A 15,553-nucleotide genomic window follows, 5' to 3' on the forward strand; every position below is an offset into this window, starting at 1 on the left:
TTAATGTTATTCAGTAATTTGTTTATAACTAATTATTTCATTTATGTGTTTTCTTGGAAGCAAGTCCTATTAATATTCGCTATGATAGTTCAATGATTTAAGATTTAATTTTAAAAATTTTACAGAGTTATTCTATTTTAAAGTTTATTACATTTTTTTGAAAGTTGTTGTCTCTTTGACTCACATTTTTTTTGAACTTTCTTTTTATTCAAGTTCTATTATTTATTATTGGGACGTTATTCACTAGAAATTGTTATTTTGGTCTCAGACGATATAGTTGAACTCGTGACTCGAGATATCCACTGAGGAGTTTTATTGTTGAATTGAAGCAGAAGAATTATTCTAGTCAAATCCTAATTTAATGAAAAATTTGAACTTTATACCTACATTGGTGTCTGGCCTTAGGTGCTCCACGTAAACTACAGGTAGGATCCTCACATTTATTTAAAATTGAATATCTAATTTAATATTATAACAATTTTTAATTACTCTATTAGTGTGTTTGACGTATTAATTTCAGAGTTTCTTCTTCGATCACGGCTTAAGGGATATGAGTTTTGTGCCCATATCTCATGCCGGTCATACCTGATTGTTTTGGAGTGTGACAAATATTGTTTACTAAAATAAAACAATATGAAAGTAAAATGGCATTAATATATTTTATAAAGAGAATTTTCTTGATAAATTAATTGGGGTACTATTCACTTACTTGAAGAATTTTATTGATCATATATGATTTTATATTGTAAATTTCCTCCTAGATTGGATTTAAAAATTTATTATTTTATATTAATCATTTACAAGCATTTTTTCTTGGTTATATCATCATTCGAATTCTTTTTGTATATCTTATTAGTTGTACGATTCTTGATAATCTATAAAATTCCAAAATTATTGGTTTATTTTACAATTATGTTGTTGAGCCACTTTGTCATCTATTGTTAGTTAAAGTAAGTGTTTTAATATTCATTGATTTATTTTAAACTAAACTTTTACATGTTTTATCTATAATTTTGATCAGGAACGTTACTCATCAAAAAAATTTCTTTGGTCTTAGATATTAAAGTTGGCCCTCCACCTCTTGCTAATCGTTGAGTATCATAATTGCTTTTTGGAATGTGAAAGCATAAATTGACCATTTAGTTTGATGTAATTATGTATTATATTATACAATTATAATTTAATGCTCCACGTATACCGTAGTTAGGTCCTAACCTTATTTTATTATCATGAAATCTACTGGTGTGAAGCTAAGCTCCCTTTTGGTTTTGCTAACAGGTTTTGTAATTGTACAAATTTTGAAAGGTCTTAATTATAGGGGAGATTTTGCCGAAATTTTTACAAAATGATTAAGACATTATGAATTTTAAATTTAGACATAAATTATATATCGTTATCTTGAATTGATTTTTTTGGTTAATTAAGGCTTATAATGTCACGCCCCAAAATATGGGAGTGACCGGCGTGGGATATGCACCTAAACACACATCCCTTAAACCTAATTCAAAATTTTTCATTTTGAAAGTAATTTTTATTTAAATAAAGTCTTAATATTTTTATGGAAATTTTGACAAAATCTTTCTTGAGAATAAGATTTTTTCAAAAATTTCTACAATACAAGTTTTTAAAGAAATATTATATCATCTAGGAGCTCAGCTTCTTCCTACTAGCAGATGAAATGTTACAAAATAAAAATCCTAACCATAAACTATGTGGAGCACCTATAAAATTATTTATAATAATATAATATATAAATTAAAATTTTACATCAGAAAGTGAGATTAATCAAAATGATGTCTCAACTTCAAACTAGTAGCAAAATCCCTTGAATGATTTGACAAAGGTACAAGCCATCTGAGACCAAAATATTTTCTAATGAATAACATCCCAACCATAACATTTTGCAACATTAATGTGAATAAATATAATAGTTACATAAATTAAAGAGAAAATAATTCAATGTAAAAGAATTTGTAAACTCAAAATAAAAGTTCTATATAACTTTAGTATCAAAACACTTTAAATTTATAGTGACAGAGCAGCTTTAATATTTGATATTGACAAGTGAAAAAAATTAAATAAATACATAAATGAAATAATAACATTTGCTAATAAAAATCATTAGAGTGTGAAATCATCAATTAATTAAAAACTCATATTTTTGAGTATTTATCAGAACAATTCACAAACATGGACACACAGTCCATGAGGGTAAATAACCAAACGTGGCTTATGTTATGAAGACAAACGTGGACACATGTCCACGAGGGTAAGTAACTAAACACAGCCGAAGCTACGAAACAAACGTGGACAAACAGTGTACGAGGGTAATGCTAACAAAGTCGAAGCTACGAAACAAACGTGGACAACAGTGTACGAGGGTAATGCTAACAAAACGCAGCTCGAAGCCACAAAAAAAAAAACGCAAGTATGAGATCCACGAATAACAAAAGTGAGAACAGAGCTCACAAAAGTCGAACTAGCTAGTCATTGGCCAAAGCGCGCTAAGGCTAACAGAACTATCGCTAGCAACTAGTGTTCTATATAATTCCCTCCAATTCATTTTTAAACATGCAAAAAAATCATCACAATACAGTTTTCATTCTAAAAAATCAAACTCGCATGAAGAATTTTGGGTATTAAAACTTGCCAGAATAAAGTATCATAACTGATATCCATGTTTGTATTTATTGATAACCAAAATTATCCATGCTGATAAGATAATTTCATCAATCTTAAAAGTATTCTTTGAAAGTAAAAACGCATAAACGTCATAATTCAGGTATCCTTCCATATCTCATTACAATTTTAAAAGATAAAAAAAATTTAATTAACAAAGTATAAATACATAATATACATTATTATATATCTACGTAAAAATATTTTTAGAAAAAGAATTTTTATTCACAAATCAATTAGGACACTATCCACTCACTTGCAATATTCCCAAATGCAAATTCACCCTTAAAGCTTCAATCCTCCCTTATTACCTCAATCGAGATTTTCTTTCTCCAAATCCTCCCCTATTCAATAATGCAAAATTTTAATGACCTTTAGCCACATTTAATAAACTCCTTTCTCATAACAATACTATAGTCCCTCAATTCTTAAATCCATCCGATATATAACTAAAGTCCTTCAGTCCTTACAATACTTTATAAATATATATCCACAACTTTGTCTATACTATACTTGTCTTTCCAACTCCCTTTAAGCACAAGTAGTTAAATTTTAATCAAGGTATGTATATTACATGAGTGTATACCCAACTAAAAAAAAAAAACTTCTACAACCTACTTTATCAAACACCTTAAATGCCTCCTAAAATGCGTAAACATCATAATTATAAATTAAAATCACCACAGTGCCATTTTCAAAATTCAGTTGACCACTCAATAACTATATAATCAAAATTCTCCACAAGGCTAAGTTGACTTAACAGAGCCCAAACCATTTGCACCTTCATATGAATTGATAGAATTCACAAATTACGTAATTAAATAAAAACTCTTTTAATAGACATTTTTGTCCAACGCCTACACACATTAATTCTTAAACTCAAATCAAATATTTTCCTCCTTGATTCCAACTACCAAACATTCACAAAGAAGAAATATTTGAATCAATCAACCTCCTAAATTTCATAAAAAATAATTGTCTTCTAATGATAATTTATTTAATTAGCAATATAATCATTATATAGATATATATAAATAGATATATCAAGAATCAAGCCATTATATAGCAAGACTCTCTCTTAAACATTCTATCAAACACTTTTTGAGCATTTGAATCTCAACTACAACCAAACTTCTTGCTATCCAGTTCCTCTTCTTGAAAATTCTCTAACTTAAACATGGAATCAATCAGCTTAAATCAATTCTCCCTCTTGCACAACCATGAACATCAGCAACATTATAAAATTACAACCTTACCATTTAAAACACACGTACCCTTAGACAGAACAAATGAAAAGGAGGAAATCAAAAATCCTCACCTCTGGCCACAATAGCAAAAGCATGAGGAAGGAAAAAAAAATTGCATGAGGAAGGAGAAAGATAAGAGACCGACGTACTCCATGGCTAACAGAATGGTGATGACACAAACAGACTATTGCCAACAATGTTGCTGCTCGAGAAAGGTCCAACAGTAACAACCACGATAGATACGAACAGAGGAGGTGCGAAGGACAGCAGAAAGGCAAGGATTTTTGACAGCCCACATCACTAGTGACGAGACAAAGGAGAGGAAGGCCAATATCACACACACACACCAACCAACATAACTCACACGACAGACAAACAGGGGAGGAAAGGACGAAAGAAACCGGACAGCTCATCATTTACGATGGAGAAATTTCGATGGCATGGAGTGCGAGTTGCTGGCGGGGATCAGATAAGTAAGTCCGTGATGTGGAGGAAACATGTGTAGAAGAAATTGGACGCTCTCTCTTGCTGCGCTCTGTTTTCCTCGACCGACAGAGGGAATTTTAAAATGTTAAAGCTTACTTGGGGAAAATTACAAGAGACCCAGAAGATATTTTCTTTAATAACACGAGAGTCGAGGATATTTTAGTAATTTCATTTATCACTAGAAAAATAAAATTACCTTTAGCATAAGTAAAATTCGAACCCCAATCCTCTAGATAGAGACCAACATAATTTTCACTAAGCCACACTACTTCCTATTTATCATAAAACTTGAACAATTTAATAAAATATCAATTAGATGGAAAATTATTTAATTTAAAATCCAAAGTCATTACATATAAAGTGTGAGTTTATCTAATATTTGTGCTGGTCATACCTTCTGTACCAAGGTGTGACACTTAGGTCTCACCATTATTGATTAGAGGTAAAGGTTCTCAAACCTCTTCCTTCTCTATTCTATGTGTGTATATGTTGAAGGAGTTGCTGCTGCGATGGTGTGGGACTTCAAAACCTCCTTCTTGTTGAGCCTATGCAAGTGGGTGTGTAACTTGATGATTGAAATTGCAAAATTTTCTCTTCCACTATTGCACGTGACATATATGTGGTATAGGAAAGGGAAGTTTGATATAAGCTGAAATAAGTGGTTATAAAAAAACAAGAGAGAAAGAGGAGATGATGGTGTGGGTTGAGATTTAATTGAATTTGATTGGATTATTAATTACAATACTAATATAGTAAAAATTTAGGAGAAGGAATCAAAGAAAAGAAGTTTAGTTTGAGTTAAATAATTATGCATAGAAGGTATTTGAGAAAATGGGTGAAAGAAGCATGATAAAATTAATTATGGGTGTTTGGAAATTAAGCACACAAGGTGGTCAACATAAGGCATAAGAAAACTATATCTTATTTAATTAGTAGTTATGATTAGAGTAATATGAGGTAAATTGGTGGTAAGTGATGATGTTTGGGAAATTATTAAGATATGAATTTTGATTTTCAAATTTTGAATACTTGCAATTGGTTAGGATTGTGTTGATAGAAGAATAAAGTTTATATAACTATAAAAAGTACATTGAGATTTCATTTTATACATATCTTATAGGGTGTGTGGAAGATGAGTACCTTGATAAGAATTGAGGAGAAAATCGTTGGATTTTAGAATTTAGCAAGTAAGTAAATAGCATCCCAGTTAATTTATAATAAAAGTCTTTCATTGAAATTATTACATTTTTATATATATTATTTTTATTAACAACTATGATATATATTAGTTACCTTGTTAATTAAATTATCTTATTTTTTTATTATAGAATAATGTTAAGGGATAATTAAATTATGATTTGTGTCAGTATTTTTTTAAAAAAAAGATATACTTTTAAGGTTGATGAAGCCATTCTTATTTATTTAATTCTAAAAATTTTGGCTAATCAACAAATGTAAGAATGGACATTATTTGAAAAATTTTATTTTGATAGGTATCGAATTGAAGCTTAAGATGACTTCTGCGAGTTTCGTATTGAGAATGAAAATTGTATTTCAGATATGATTATTTTTCTCGCATGTTCGAAAAGTGATTTTGAGAGAGAACTTTAAGCAGAACACTATTGCTAATGATAGTTTCGTTAACCCTTAGTGCTTCTTGGTCAATGACTAGCTAGCTAGTTTGATTTTCGTGAGCTTTGTTCTCATGTCTATTATCTATGGGTCTTATACCTGTGTTTGTTTCATGGCTTTGATGACGTCTAGTTAGTTATCCTTGTGGACTGTATGTCCACGTCTCTTTTATGGCTTTGACCACGTCTAGTTGCTTACCCTCATAAATGTGTGTCCATGTTTGTTTTCGTGACAAAAGTCGAGTTTGGTTATTTTACCTTCATGAACTATATGTCCATATTTGTTACTTGTTCTGTTAAGTCTTCAAATTTTAAATTTTTAATTAACTTCGGTATTTGAAATTTCATTGCTTTTAGTTTGTAAGTGTATTGCTTTTAATTAACTTCGGTATTTGAAATTTCATTACTTTGCTTTCTTCAAGCATGATAGAATAAAGCAATTCCATTCCACCCTTAATTTAGGATTATGATTAAGATTTACATATTTAGTAAGTTTATTACATTGAATTATCATATTTTCAATTATTTTACATAATTGTTTGAGTTTATTATTTTACTCTTGTAATTTTTTATTTTTGAGGATGCTTTTCACTAGAAAATATTTTAGTTTTAAATTCATGAGCTGACGCCGGACCTCCTGCAAATCATTTAGAGACTTACAACTATGTTGGGTGAATATTTATCTTTGGAAATGCCTTTTCTTTTGATGTAAATAGGAATGATGTGTTTTTATTTTGAAATTAATAGTTTAACTACTACACATTAATTATAGATAGGAATCCTGATTTTTATTTTTTGGTTGACTATCTATTGCTGGGGAATATAGTTCCAAGCTATTGAATGCATATGATAATATTTTCTGTTGTAAGAATATTTCGAGAGATCCCATCTATAAGGAAGGTTATGCAAATTTCTACAAAAATATTAAAATTTTCATTATAACGAATACTATTAAGGATGTTTAAATTCAATATAAATCTAATTGTTTTTGAAAATTGAATATTTTCTTCATTTGAGGCTTTAGGAATGTGTGATACAGTTTACATCTTATGTCGGTCACCCTCTATTTTTGGGGCGTGACCATTTGGTATTTAAACATATCACAATCAATACACACACATTTGTTTAGATTTTTGTCTATTTTTTTAAAAATTGGATTTGTGCAAAGCTCACCTTGTAAACAGTCTCATTGATTTCTTTTCTAAATTTTAACAAAAGACTATATTATATATATGTATGTATATGATATAAATTCTAAAAAAATTATTTAATTAAATCTATGAATTTTGTTAGTAAAAATTGTAAGATTTTAAGAGAATATATTTTATTTATATTTTTTCAAAGTTCCTATAAAATCTTTTAAGTCATCATTTCTAAGATGACATCGACAGCTAGCTTGCGCCTTTTGTAATGTCCTAAAGTTTTATGTAAATAATAATAATCATAAATAAATAAAACTAGATAAAATAAGATAAATAATAATAAAAATAAATAACAAAATTAATAAAATTAAAATTTATATAAGATATTCAAATATATTTTTATTAATTTTGAAAAAAAATATAACAAGAAAAATGAAGTGATTTAGTGAAAATTCTCTTGATGTTTAATTTCAGTTCAAATCCTCAAGATAAAATGAGGAGTTTTATGTTATTATTTCAACCTTAAAAAATTACCTTATTGTCCAAAATTTACCCATCTGAAATTTTCCCCCTTCCTCTTTTTACCCTTCAGTATGCTCTCTGTGCGGAGAGGAGAGTCAAAAAAAAAAAAAAAGTTCCAGAACCTTCCAATCCCTTTGCTCTACGGTTTCAGTCTTCTTCGGCCCTCACTTGTTTGCTGCCATCGACACCTGATCAAGCTCCTTCCTCCTCCAATTGAAAACGCAGGCGCCGACCGTGGTCCTTTGGTCGTGTGGCTCTGTGTGTGTTCAGATCTTCTTCTCCATTTATCTGCGTTCTTGGCCATCACTGTGGCGTCTGTGTTGCGTGGGTGTGTCCGAACTTCCTCCCCCTGTTCCGGCTGTGTCATCGATGGGTTCAGGGGATGGTTCGCTGCTGTTGGTGGTGTGAGTCACGAGTTTTGCCTCCCCTCTTCCGTCTACTTCATCGGCTTCTTTCTTTCTCTGTCGTTGCAGATTAACGTGAGAAATATTGAACTCTTCTTTGGGTGTATGATCTGATCACTGAAGATGAAATTTTTTACTCCCTTTGTGCTGCTGTATGTGTTGATTGGGAAGGGGAAATTGAAATTTAAACAAACTGAAATTAACATTAACAACTATGCTTTTGATAAGGATTTCATCTGTTGTTTTTGTTTTTGTTTTTCCTTTTTTCTGTCTTTGTTGCTGCAATAACTGGAAGTATTCCTTCCGCTATTCAGCATGAGTTCGAACCTTCTCTGTCTTTGGTAGGTAACATGAGGTATAGAAGTTTCTAAATTCTCTTCCGTCTTGCTCTTTCGTGTGTGTTATTGGCTAGGTTATGGACTCTTTCTTTTTTCTTTAACCGTGTGAAATGTAGAGATAATAATTAGGACTTCTGTTTGAGATAAATTTTCTATTAAAGCATATATATATATATAACACCATATTGTAGGTTGATAGATTCAAATACCTTTATTGTAAAATTTTGAGAATTGGAATTGATGAGGAAGAAGTTGATATTAGTTTATTGATGCTTATGAAATGCTTGATAAAATACTTGTTAAAAGGAATTTTATTTGAATATGTATTTGATGAGATTTAACTAACTCATATACAAAAAGCATATATAGTTTGGGTGTTGATGATTCATGAACCTAGTTTGAATATTGTAAAGGAATTTAACAGTGAAGTGATGAAGATATGTGTACTTAGTTGAGTGTTAAAACACTTTATTGCGTGGTTTCGAAATAATGTACATTTGGTGTTCTAACAAAAAGCTTAATTTAATGGAATAATTAACAATGGTTATTGAGCAATTTTTTATGTGTAAAGTCTTGATTCTAAAATTTCAAATATTTTATAATTAAATATTGAAAGTGATAATATTGGGAGGGAACTCTTAAACTTGTTCAAAGTTGACTAAAACTTTAATATATTTTATAGGGTATTTAGAAGAGAAGAAATTAGATTGAAGTTATAAGAAGTAAACTTTGAATTTTGGGAACATTTTAGGTAAGTGAATAGCATCCCAATAGTTTATTATCAAATTTATTTTTTGAAAATATTGCTTGAGCATATTTATATGCCACTTCCTCTATTTATAGAAATTTTTGATTTTTCAAAAATAAATTTAACATGTTTTTAATTTAGTCTCACTTAATGGTCTATGAGGTTAAATTTTATTATCAACTGTTATATTTGAAAATGTTTTCTTTATAGATGAATTTTGTAGAAAGAGTTTGAATTATTTTCTTCAAATGAATATATGAAAGTAATTGTTATGTTTAATTTATATGTAAAAGATAATATGTTGATTTTTGACTCATGTATGCTTGATTTAAAATGTGAGATTAAATTAGAACGCTGGTTGCTAATGGCAAATCTATTAGCCCTTAGCACGCCATTAGTATTTCTAGCTAGCAAGGTGCTTAGGAGGTGTTAGTCCCATTCGATGGCCAACACACGTGAATGAGAGGATGGTTATTCATGAATATAGTACTCACACTTATTTCACAGGTCTTGTGCCTACATTTTCATTGCTTCGAGCCATGCTTGTTAATTATTTACTCTTGTGGATTGTGTATCCATGGTTGTTAATTGTTTTGATTCAGTCCTACTAAAAAGTGAATTTTGAAAATTAATTTTTCTTAAAATTTAATCCTTTGAAGCAAACTGTTATTTTTACCATATTTGAATTTTATATCAAGCTATATAATTCTCAAAGTGTTTAAACATGTTGATATTTATAGTGGAAATTGAATTTCTAATAAAATTGAAATTGAATTGATACATTCATTGTTTTTTTTTTTACATTTACATAACAATTGATGTATGTATATAAGGTATGTGCTATATTATTTTCAATTGATTACTTTATTAAGTTTATAAAAAAATCATTGATGTACCTTCTATTATTTTTGTCAACTGTAATTGAGACGTTATTCACTGAAAAATTATTTTAGTCTCAAACAGTGTAGCCGACATTGTACATCTTGCTGCCCATTGAGGGATTTTTGCGGAGCAATGTGGAAATTTGTTTTGTAATTATATCTTTTTGAGGTAAGCATGAAATTTATGTAATATGTTTTGAAATATGATTAGGTGCTCCATATAAGCTATAGTTAGGGTCTTTATTTGATTATATATTTTGTCTATTGGCTAGATGGAGCTATGCTCTTGATTTTAGTAATAGTTTTATTGTAACATTTGTATTGTAGGATTTTTGAGAGGTTATATTTATAAAGGAGGTGCTACCAAAATTCTTATAAAAATATTAAGGTTTAAGGGATATGTGTTTTGTTCAGACATCCTATGTTGCTCAATCTTACGTTTCGGGGTGTGACACCTTTAGAAACTAAGCGAAACTTCATAGAATGGCTTATTACTCTATCACTTTCATAAAAAAGCCGAAGTCTCCGCATTTATGTCATTCATATCTCTGTGTCTAAGACGACATTAACATCACATTGGGTTGCCTAAAGGAGACGCCATATGAATAATGAAAGCATACAAACGAGTCGTTAACTTATGCAATATCCATCATTATCATAATCATAATCATTTTTTTATTTGATTATATTTTTTGTTAGGAGTGCAAACATAATTTTCCATTCATATTTTCATTTATACCAAACATAGTTGTGATAGTTTTTATTAACATGATGGCATAAATAAATGTATCACAAACATTTATATTGCTATGTTTTCTCTTCTATTTCACTCTAAACCCATTCTAATGTACTCTAACTCTCCTAGGCATTTTTAGAAGTCTCAAAATGTTTCTAAGCGTCGGATCAGGATAAAGGACGTTAATTTGCTGAAATGCGAAAGAAGTCAGGAAGGCTTGGTCCATCACTAGTGGTTGCATTCTCACTAGTTCTTGAAGACGAGATGAATGCTTGGGTGCACAATCTTCTTGAATTAACGCACAAGACCTGTATATATTTAGCTTCGCAGGACCTTTATGGACTGCTTTCGCAAGACCATGGGCTACATGGAAAATACATACTACTTCATTTATATAAAGGTAGTATGTATGGTAAGCCCTTCTTTTAAAGGTTGTATACCTCAACATCTTTTGTAAAATCATAGAGTGAACTTTTTATGTTTTGCTTTTGTTAATATTTAGGAGGTCAAAAGATAGTACCTCAACATCTTTTATAAAGTCAAGGGTGAACTTTATGTCCTGCTTTTGATAGTCCATTATTTAAAGAGGTTTACATAGTTTGCTTTCAAGCATGTTCTCGTCTTATATATGAACAAGCAAGTGGATTTATATATTTATATTATATATATATATATATATATAATTTTAATGTGGATCATATGTACTAGTTGCTTAAGTCATGCATTATAATATATATATATATATATATATTTACACGGATCATTTGTACTGGTTCCCCTTGGCTTGCTGTCGAAGAACATGGACGGACTAGAGTGGAAGAGGACCGATAGCTTAGACTTGAGAACTAGAATTAATTAGCACCAACATTAACCATAGCTTAGACTTGTTTCCTCATTTTTTTTTTTTTTTTGCTTATCTTCGTTTAAATCTTTGATTCAATTCGTGTACTTTTGCTCATCTTACGTGATAAATGAGGGTAGAACGTCACTCATCTATATTAGCGATTAAAGTTGCATGTTGTAGTGTGACATTTATTTTTAGTTGAGTATTTTTTTAAAAAAAACTTATTTGTAACTTTTGGGTCTTATATGTAATTTTCCCATTTATTAATTGTCAAATTAACAATAACATTGCATCATTGTTAATACTTGAGGGTCACATTATGCCACCCTTTTTAGGGTGATCAAAGCACCTTAACCCTTATCTTTGGCAAAATTTTCAATTATTTTTTCCATTACTGTGAGATGTTTTGGGTCATCATTTGTATTTTTTTTTTTTTTTTGCTAAGCTGTATAAATACCTGCTCTTATGCGAGATTCACTTTCTTTCTTTGTACAAAACGTCTATTTCTATTATAACTTAAACGCATTCCGGAGAATCCAATTTGTGCTTAATAGAAGTTCAAAATTGAAAGCCAAAGGAACATTAAGGTACATGTTTTTTTGCTTTTTTATGGCAGAAAATCATACAAAGAATTATTGTGAAGAAAATAATAGAAAATCGTTTGAGATAATTTGAATATGTACAAAAAAGGCTGTAAGAAGCACTGATAAGGAGTGGAATGAAGAGCTTTGAGTACTGTAAAGAGAGATAGAGAAAAATTAAAGAGTAAAACACTTATAAAAGTTGTTGAACGAAACTTCTTAATTAATAATATTCTTAAAACCTTGATTAATGATAGAGTTTAATGACGTCCCAACTTTACTTAGTGGTATAAAGCTTGTTGTGTTATATGGTAATGGCCAATAAGAGAAAATGAGAAATAGAAAGCTTATTCAAATGATACACAAAAAAACATACCATCTACAAACGCACACACTTTCTCGTTCACTCACCAGTCACATGTCTAGGAGGAGAAAGAGTGAGTAGTGAACTTCGCTAAATATGTGAATTCACCTAATTTATTTTTGAACCCACGCAATGGGGTTTTGAAAAAGGAAGTGGCATATAGGAACACTCCCTGGTTTCACTTTTAGCATTTGGAAGGCCAAATGTTTTGGGTTCCACCGTGACGTGTCTCTGTGACATACACTCACAGCTTTAACCCTACTCCCATCAGCCCCCTTCAACGACACCGTATAGGCAATTTTGTTCTTTATTTTGTGACAGTAAAACACAGCATACACATAATTGAGCTTGTGGCAAACAACCACTTTGGTCTCTCCCACCTTGTTCACTCCCTGCGTTATTGTGTACTCTTGGTTCTTTGTTTCCTTCTTCTCCTCAGTAGACCAAGCTTCCACATTTTTCCCAAGCTTGGAAATGATAAAATCAACCATGGATTCCAATGACGTGGCACAATACTTCTCTTCTCCTCACAAAGTTTAATTGTATTATTCATAACCTCAGCTTTTATTGACCCAGGCTTCAAAGCAAATTTGTTCAATATTTCAGCCATCTGTTAGTAAAGAATCACAAATACATAAATTATCTATTTTTCCCTCTTATGCTTCGTTTGTTTGGAGAGAAAATATGAAAGGAAAGAAAATAACTGGGGAAAACTGGGAAGAAAACAAATTTTTCCCTACTTGGATGAGAAAAGAAAAATAAGAGGAAGGAAAAGTAGAGAAGAAATAGAAGTGGGAACCACCATACTTTTTCTCAAGTTTTCTCTCCATATATGGATAGATTTTGGAAAGAAATTTGTTATTTCATATATGCCATTCTTTCTTCTCCCTTTTTTCCCCGTTTACAATTTGTCAATCTCTCTCTCTCATGCCTAACCTCTCTCTCTCCTACTCTTCTTTTTCTTCTTCACCCAGAAGCTACGATGTCCCGCTGTATTGAATACTTGATTTATATTTAATTTTAATAAATTGTCTCATGTTAATGTTTTAAATAAAAATAATATATTTTTATTAAATTATTTGGTTTTAAAATATAATAATATGATAATATATTTTAATAAACAAGTTGATTTTAATCTTTATGAAGTTAATTTTAATATAATTCTTCCTTTTAATTTGTTTTTATAAAAATAATTACATAAAACATGACAAATTTTGATATAAGGGTATCATAGTTATTATACTATTTGTTCATTTTCTTTCCTCCCTATTTTCCCTACTCATCCAAACATAAGGAAAGATAATATTTTCTTCTCAGTTTTTCCTTCTCTTCATTTTCTTTCATTCTCAACATTTCTTTCCATCCAAACAAAGGGTTAGTTTCAGAATAGGGTTAAAGACAATTTTTCCCCTTAAATGGTTTTTTGAGAAGTGTTGGGTATCTTGTAATGAAAGGTGGGGCAATATTTTGCCCCTAAACAATCTTTTCAAGGGCAAAATTGTCCTCTATTAGAAACCCATCATCTTCTCCATTATTTGCTAATATGGAATAGTTGTAGGGCTCAACATAATGACAGCAAGGCATTCTAACTCATTTTGTCGCTAAAATTATGCTTGGTTCTTGCTACTGTCACTTCCACTTCCAGCCCTTTTGGCTCATTTCAGATAGTCGAAATGGGTTAGAATGCCTTGTCACTATTCATAGGCCCCACTACTCCTTCTCGTTAGTAAATAACAGTGAAAATGATGAGTCTTTGACAGAAGAGCAATTTTGTTCTTGAAAAAAATTGTTTAGGGAGTCCAGGGTGTCTAGTACTCTTCAAAAATAAGTTTAAGGGAGAAAAATGTTCTTTAACTCTTCAGAATATCAGTGTTCACAAACATGGTAGAATGAGTCAGACACTACGTACCTTGCTTGAGGAAAAGGGAATGGATTTCACGACTCCACGGGGAAGGAAGGATGCTTGGTTGGAGGCTTGCATGAAGAGCAAATTCATTTTGTGACCAACCTTCAAGTCCTTTTCGAAGAAGAAGAGAGCTGTGTTGGGTTTATTGTGAAGTTTGGTCTTAGAGTCAGCATAACAAAACTCGACTGCACAATTTCCTTGGCGTTCGACCCTTCTGTAGACGGTGGTGCCATCACCTGACTTACCAGTATTAACTAATTATTATTAGAACTTGATGAAACTTATTGTATATCATTTGTCATGCTCTGGAAAATTTGATAACGTGGCCTATATTCTTATGTATTAATTGCATTTCTAATTAGTATGTGTGTAAATATCTCAAAAGACATATACTATTTTGAAACGGAGGGACTATCTTTTGCGAAGATTGAAATTCTAATTAATTTGTGTGTAAATATCTCGAGTAGTACAATCTAACCAGCTGGGTGGAGGAGATCTGCGATAGATCTGGGCATGGATGTCGTGGGAAGCATGGACTTCCAGTAAAGCTCAGGAGATAAGGCAGCATGCGTTGCCACCAGTAATGCAACCTGCAATTTCAATATTTCATATATTCAATGTAATATGTAAAAATATAAATATTCACTAGCATTAGATTCATTGGAAAAGAAAAAAGTGAGAAGAAGAAGAAGAAGAAAGTCGAACTCACTACGAGAAAAGCAACGATGGGTCGGAGTGGGAACTTCGTCATTGGAGAAACAATGCATTGAAACTGCAAATAATTATCAGTTTAAGATATTAATGAGGAACTTATAGGAATCATAGAAAGAGGGAGATTGCTAATCAAATATTGTCCAGAGATGTGGGACCCAGACTAGGATATCAATTAGAAACATACATGCGATGTGTGGATAGCATAGATCTTATATGAATGGTCAACACTTTTAGAAAGTCATAACTTAAATGTAATAATAACCATTCAACCAGATATTTTCCCCACGTGATACGAGAGAGAAAGCAACAAAAATAAACCTTATCCTATTG

The 15,553-nt window shown here is 30.8% G+C and overlaps 1 pseudogene; it reads right to left on the bottom strand.

Moving 5' to 3' along the window:
* Nucleotides 1-12,610: 12,610 nt before the first annotated feature.
* LOC129318987 (BURP domain protein RD22-like) lies at nt 12,611-15,119 on the bottom strand (annotated as a pseudogene).
* Nucleotides 15,120-15,553: the final 434 nt, after the last annotated feature.

The sequence above is a fragment of the Prosopis cineraria genome, unplaced genomic scaffold (assembly GCF_029017545.1).
Source record: "Prosopis cineraria cultivar Desert tree isolate PC_DT_omini unplaced genomic scaffold, ASM2901754v1 PC8, whole genome shotgun sequence".
Lineage (NCBI taxonomy): Eukaryota > Viridiplantae > Streptophyta > Magnoliopsida > Fabales > Fabaceae > Prosopis > Prosopis cineraria.